We start from the raw sequence: 7,162 nt of genomic DNA, 5'->3' as shown, positions 1-7,162 counted from the left end.
TCATTTGCTAAAAAGGTCAACAGCATTCGAGAGGTGAACTGGGATAGGGTTCAAGGTTTTAGATTCCGATGCCCATACCTGTTTATTCTACCATGAGCACTCTTGAGGTGGAAGGTCCTGGGGTAGACATCACCAGGTGTGTCTGGCCTGTGATGCATTGGCCAGTTTTGCTGGAATGCAGAGCATGTGGAAGGGAGGGGTGCAGAAAGGAAGGGACAAATAAAGCTAGAAGGGCGGGTGGGGGCCGGTCAGACATTGAGCAGCAGCCTGAGCATTTGCGGCCTCGTTTAGGGAGGGCCTCTAAAAAGCATGTGATCTGAGGCAGGCTGCTCCCAAACTCACGCCAGTGAAAATAGCAGCCGACGTGCACTGAATACAAACGATTTGCCGGGACCATTGTCATGGTCTTTCTCAGGAAGTCCTTGCTAGAGGCTTTTGAGGAAGGTTTTATTGTTGTCATTCCCACTTTACAGATAAGAGCACTGAGGCTCAGAGAAGCCCACACAGCTGACCAGTGGTGGAATCAGGGTTGCCCCTCAATGCCTCCTTCCTGGCCGGGCTGTCACTGCTGAGTCAAGGAACTGCTTATTCTGCTATCTTGAAAAGACGGCCACGTGGTGGGTGGCAAACTCCGGTGCTGACAATGCAGAACTTTCTCTAGAATAATTTGCATATCAAGAATGTTGAGAAGTCTTTGGCCTCTGAGAGCTCCCAAAGGTGTATGACAAAGTCAGACCCTGGCCATAGGTGGACTGGCCCTCTCCCTCGTCCTGCTTCCCTCTGCCTCCCTCCTCCTCCTCTTTCTGCTTCTCCTCCTAACCATTCACTTAGAGAAATCCTGAGGAGGTTGTTTTAGGATTAACTGTGTTACTAAGTGTAGAAGTGCTTAGAACAGGGGCTGTCACATAGTATGTGCTCATTAAAGCTGTTTCAGATGGTAGTATAGCATTGTGATTATCATCGCCACTGTCCTCACAGAGTAACAAGACCAACCTCAATTTCAGGAGACTGAAATTGGATCCTAACACTGAAATCAGATTCTAATAGTTTTTTTTCTAGTGTTAAGGGTATTTCAGGCAATAACAACAGGCCTCTTAAAACTGAACCCAAGCCTTTGTTCAGGGAAACTAATTTGAGCTTCCTCTTTGGTCTCCTTGTTCAGCTAGTTTAATGAATAAATCTCTCTTTCTCTGTTAAACCTGCTGCCTCAGACTTTTGGCTTCTCTGCAAGCAGCTGGACCAGGGAGGTAGTAAGAAGCAGTTAAATTGTGGAAGATTTTAAAGACCTGGAAGAATTTTCTGATTTATGGGCTATTGGGAAAGGGGAGAGGTACATCATGACATAGGGGAGTCAGGTGGTTAAGAAGGGAAATTGGCGGTACCCCACACTGGTATTTTCAGAAGGTTCTGGGGGTAAAATCCCACAGTAGAGGAAAGGAACAAGCCGATGTTCTTTGTCATTTTCACCGAAGCAGGAAAAAGGTGGCTTTGCTCTGGAGTGATGGGACGTGCCTTGCATGTGGGTTAGATGGAAGAGAAAGCTCTGGGGCCAGTGAGTGTGGTGAGTGAAGAACTGGGGGATTCTGGATCCTTTAGGATTTGTGAGGTTGGGGAGGGGGGATTAAGAAAGACAACTAACGCGGTCCTTCATTGGACGCTTTATTGGGCCATACACAGAGCCACTACCAGCTAAAGTTAATGACTGGTCCACCAATTTTTGAAAGTATCACAGTTTCACAGAAGTGCTCATTCATTAATTCATTCATTCTGCCAGGGCTAAAGAAAAAATATTTAATAATACCTACTAAAGCATGCTTAGGAAGACTTCATTCAAGGGGCAGCAGCTGTTGAGATAGGTACAGGGACTACTGCAGTGGAATTTTCCATTAGGGGAGAGAGACTGGACTCAAGTTGAAATACAGCACGGGCAGGTGGGGACTTATAGCCAAGTAGCAGGGTGGGGGTCAATGGATGCAAATTATTAAGAGGAAACATCAGTGGTAAGGAGGGTTCTGGCTAAACAAACTAGATATTAGACATAATTATTATATTATATTATATTAGAAATCAGATATGGAGAGCAATCAGGGTGGAGGGTTCTTGCTAAACTGACTTAGCAGGATTCTTTCTAAAACTGGATTTCACAAGAAAGTGCACAGATAGGGAGGGCTAGGAGAGGGTTCTGGAACTTGACTAAAGCAAAAAAGTCTGTCACCAGGCAGCCACTCAGCTAGCTTTCTGTGATGCTGCGATTTATAATAAGAAATATGTAGTTGGTCTTGGTCCCACTTCTGGCGCAGAGCTCCTAAAACCCTTGGAATGTCCTAAGTGATGAGAGTCATAAAGATGTCTTTTGTTATGTTAATGAGGTGACTTTTTTGGAAAGCCAGAGGTGACCTAAGGACAGGCTGGTTGCTGTGGAGTCAACCCTGTGATGCAAGAGTTTTCAGTTCCATCCCCACCACCTCCAGGGGATAGAGAGGAGCTGAAGGCTAAATCAGTGGACAATGGCCAATGATTTCATCAATATGCCCGGGTAATGAAGCCTCCATACAAACCCAAAAGGAGCATGTTTGGAGAGCTTCCAGGTTGGTGAACAGCTGGTGATTCGGGGAGAGCGGCATGCCTGGAGAGAGCATAGATGCTCGATGTCCTTCCCACATGCCTTGCCCTATGCTTCTCTTCCTTTTGTCTGTTCTTGAGTTGCATCCTTTTATACTAACCAGCAGTCTAGTAAGTAAAGCATTTCTCTGAGTTCTGTGAGCCATTCTAGCAAATTAATTGAACCCAAGGCCACTAATCTCGTTAGGAGGGCCTCACTCTCATGACTTGATCTAACCTTAATTACATCTCAAACATCTCCTTCCAAATATCGTCACATTGGGGATGAGAATTGTAATGTGAATTTTGGGGGGTGGGACACAAGCATTCAGTCCATAACACTGAAGCTGTGTCCTAGAGATGCAGAGATTGAGATACCCGGTGACATCCAAACAGAGATGTCAAGTATGCAGTTTGGTACAGGAGACTGGAGCTCAGCAGGGACATGGTAGCAGAGTTTGGGGTCAAAATCCTCCCCTGGCCTACCAGGCTTTGTGCAATCTGCCCCTGAGCCCTCTCTCACTTCATCTCCCTGACTCTCTTCCTGGCTCATTTCAGCTATACTATCACCTTTCTGTTCTTTAAAATAGCATCCATTACTAACTTTTTTTTTTCTGGTTCAAGATCCAATCAAAGTTCATGCATTGCATTTAATTGTCATGACAATTTATTCTCCTTCAGTCATCATGTCATTAGGTTCTTTCATCTAGAAACTAAAATATTCTATCCAACCAAGTATCCAGCCATACCTCAGACTCATTACCACATAGCAATATGTTTTTAAAAGATTTTGGATGAAGTGGTTAAATGAGAGGAGGGGAAAACCCAGGCGGTATTGTCAAGGATTTGCAAAAAAAAAAAAAGCGAGCAGATACCTTGGTAATATCTGGTAAACACTTTAAAAGAGGAATATAACCATAGTAACCCATAATTAAGTGTCTAGGTAATATTACCACAGTGGGGGTTAGAGGAGAATATAGTAAGGACCTTCTATTTAAGGTCAAAGTTCTCTCTTATGAGGTGAGATATACAGACATCCTTTCAAAACTGCTAGTAATGAGGGCAGTCATGACCAATGATTGTCTTTCCCCCACGGACACCTCAATCTGTGTATAGCTGGAACTGTAGTCCAGGATTCAGGAAAATTCCAGAGGAAGGAAAGCCCGTCTGCTATCTTATTGGTGTCTTGTGCCCAGAAAGAGAAATTTCCAACCAGACATGCAGAAAATACACAACTATCCTATGATAACACTGCCCCATAAACGCTTCTCCATAAAAGGAAGCCAGGGGGATTAGCAATAGGGTCATGCTATACCATTTTTCTCAACTCATGCATTTATGCATTTTTTTCAATATATCTATTCTCAAATCACTATTTCTACCCTGTGCTGTTTGAAGTCCTGTCTGGCTGTGCTCATCCTGTGGGCTCCACTGCGCACTGGTTCTGCTTTACCATTCAGTGCTACATGAGAAAATCTCAGTCTCAGATCACATGGTGGACATTACAAAAGTCTACCATGAAAGGTAACATAATCATCAAGGAAAACTGGGTGTGCCTTAAAGCCTTGACATCTTTAGTTTTCACACTCAGATGATCAACACAGAGCAAGTACAAGTAAATTGCACTAGAAATATCGTTGAACATTCCGTACCGTGTCATTCTGTACCATAACTAAGACCAGGACCCTGTGCTTTAGAATATCATCATCTAGCAGAGTAGAGGAACACGTGAAAAAAATGAAGACACAACATTCCAAATGAAGACACAACATCCCCAAAAGTTGCCACCACACAAGATACTAGTCCAAGAAATTATATATCAAAACAAAATGTGTTATTATAAATTCAAAACGTAGAAGGATTAATTAAATAATGTTTCTATTTCCCAAAATATAAATTATAGACTAGCTGAATGATTTGAATCTTTTTGTGAAAACTGTAATTCCAGTCATCTTCATGGTAAGAACCCTTTGGTTCTAATCACTTGGCAGAGAGAGTAAATGGGTATTGTCAGGCAATAATGGGCTAAGAAAAAATTCCCTTTCTCATGAATTTATTGAAGGATTTGCAACACCAAATGACTTTATAAAACAAGAAAAGGCAAGAGAAGAACACAGGACTAGTGACCCACAACTCCACATACGCGTTTGTGTGTCCTAAGCATGTCTCTGGAAGACTGGAGATGGGAGCCGGGACTGTTGACTCTTAGAAGAGGAAATGGGGATCTGGGGAGAAAAGTGTGGAGAACTTTTCCAACTATTTTAGAACTTCGTACTGTTACATGAGTGTTACCTATGGAAAATAAGGAAGATCTGTAAGGCAGGAATTGGACAATTACTGCCTATTGTTGTAAGTCAAACTAAATTGAAAAACAGCCTTACCTATTAATTTACATAGTGTCTGACTGCTTTTCTACTGAATAGCTGCAACAGAAACCATATGGCCTACAAAGATGAAAAATTTTATGACCTGTCATCTTACCAAAAAAGTTAAACCAACCATGCTTAAAAGTGTAAACGAATTAAAATTTGGAAAAATACACCTTGTCCTTCAATGACTAAAATATCAATTTCTCCAAAAATAAATAAAGCAAGATTATAATTTCGTTCAGAATCCAAATTCTTGAATCGTTCTTCAATCATTAAATTGAATCATTGGTTTGATGATTAACACATCAAATCCTCCAAGAAAATACATAACGGAAGTACAACTCCATTCAGAATCAAACTTTTCTGATGAACCATTTTCAAAATGTATATGGAAAAAAATTTATAAGAATAGTCACAGAAAAAAAAAAGGAAAAGAATACTGAGGAAAGACATTCTCCCAAGTATCGAGTTATATACAAAAAAAGATGCCAGCATAAGTTAGGATAGTGGTAAAAGAGAATGTCCCAGGAAAGCTAGGTGAAGTTTTTTTCTCAACCTGACTGAGAATAAGAAAATCTTTAAACGTGACCACCCCAGGCACACATCATAAACCATGGCAGTACAATACCTAGCATGAGGAGGATAATACCTAGCACGAGGGGCACAGTGGAGAATAAGGTTGGAAAAAAATCTTTGTTCTTGTGGACATCACTGAAACTCAAGATAAGCCAAACTAGACCCACCATATGCTGAAGATCTAGTCCGAATGGGTTTGGTCTGGCCTATAGCTGAAAGTATCCTCCCTAGGCCATAACGGATGAATCTTAATCTAGTGTGTCCGAATATTACATCAGAGACAGTCTGTACGCACAAAGACAGCAGTGACAATTTTTCAGACGGTAAAAATGAAGAATTTGTGAGTCTGAAATGCTGAGTCTTTGCCTTTTCCTCAGGTGCAGAGCAGTGTGCCCAGCGCCCAGCCCAAGAGTATCCAAACAGTGAGAGAAATCGCTATTTCCCCAAGGTCGTCACCTTCCTGGCCTTCAAGGATTCTTTGGGAATGACCCTGGCCTGTGCGTCTCTGTGCTTCTCTGTCGTCACAGCTGTGGTTTTGTGGCTGTTTATGAAGCACCGAGACATCCCCATAGTCAAGGCCAATAACCGGGCTCTCAGCTATGGCATGCTCATCACCTTCCTCTTGCGCTTCCTCTGCTCCTTGCTCTTCATTGGCCAACCCCGCACAGCCACCTGCAATCTCTGACAGATCACCTTTGGGGTTGTGTTCACTGTGACTGTTTCCATCATTCTGGCCAAAACCATTACCATGATTCTGGCATTCAAGGCCATGAAACCAGGAAGAACAATGAGATGCTTGCTGGTGTCAGGGGCTTCTAACTATGTCATTCCCATCTGCTCCCTGATCCAACTGATTATCTGTGGGATCTGGCTGGCACCTCTCCCCCTTTTATGGATATAGACACACATTCTGAGCCTAGAAACCTCATCATCATGTGTAGCAAGGGCTCAGTCACCACCTTCTACTGCATCCTGGGATACCTGAGCTGCTTGGCCCTGTGGAGCTTTTTCTTGGCTTTCCTGGCCCGGAACCTGCCTGACACCTTCAATGAAACCAAGTTCCTGACATTTAGCATGCTTATTTATATTCTGCAGTGTCTGGGTCACCTTCCTTCCTGTCTACCACAGCACCAAGGGCAAGGTCATGGTGGCCATGGAGACATCTTGGCTTCCAGTGCTGGATTACTAGGCTGCATCTTTGCCCCAAAGTGCTACATTATTCTGATGAGATCCAATAAAAACTCTTCAAAAAGTTTAAAGAATAAAATAGGTTCTAGGAGAAATAGGCATTCAGGTTTATCTCATACGTTTCTCACATTTTTAGACTTTTGAACAATAAAACATGCAGATGTTATATCAGTTATGAGTATTCCTGGAATTTGTCTTTGTTCGTAACTTTTTACATGAACCTCAGTGTCCACGTGTCTCGCTCCTCATCTTGAAGCACTGGGAAGCACTCGATGAGGACAGAACTCCCCACTTCCTTGCCTTCCTCCCCAGAGTGGCCGATGGGTGGTCAACCTCCCAAGTTTGGCTGGAACCCTGGTGATTTCCTTGGCAGTTTCTGCTGCTCTTTGGAGGCTCCTGGCCTGAATCTACGGGCACCGGTGAAGGTG

At 43.0% G+C, this 7,162-nt stretch overlaps 1 pseudogene; it reads left to right on the top strand.

Moving 5' to 3' along the window:
- The first annotated feature begins 3,676 nt into the window (after positions 1 to 3,676).
- On the top strand, positions 3,677 to 6,878 carry LOC102879852 (annotated as a pseudogene).
- Positions 6,879 to 7,162: the final 284 nt, after the last annotated feature.

This window comes from Pteropus alecto, unplaced genomic scaffold (genome assembly GCF_000325575.1).
Source record: "Pteropus alecto unplaced genomic scaffold, ASM32557v1 scaffold37, whole genome shotgun sequence".
Taxonomy (NCBI): Eukaryota; Metazoa; Chordata; class Mammalia; order Chiroptera; family Pteropodidae; genus Pteropus; species Pteropus alecto.
This window is presented reverse-complemented; position numbering and strand designations above follow the sequence as displayed.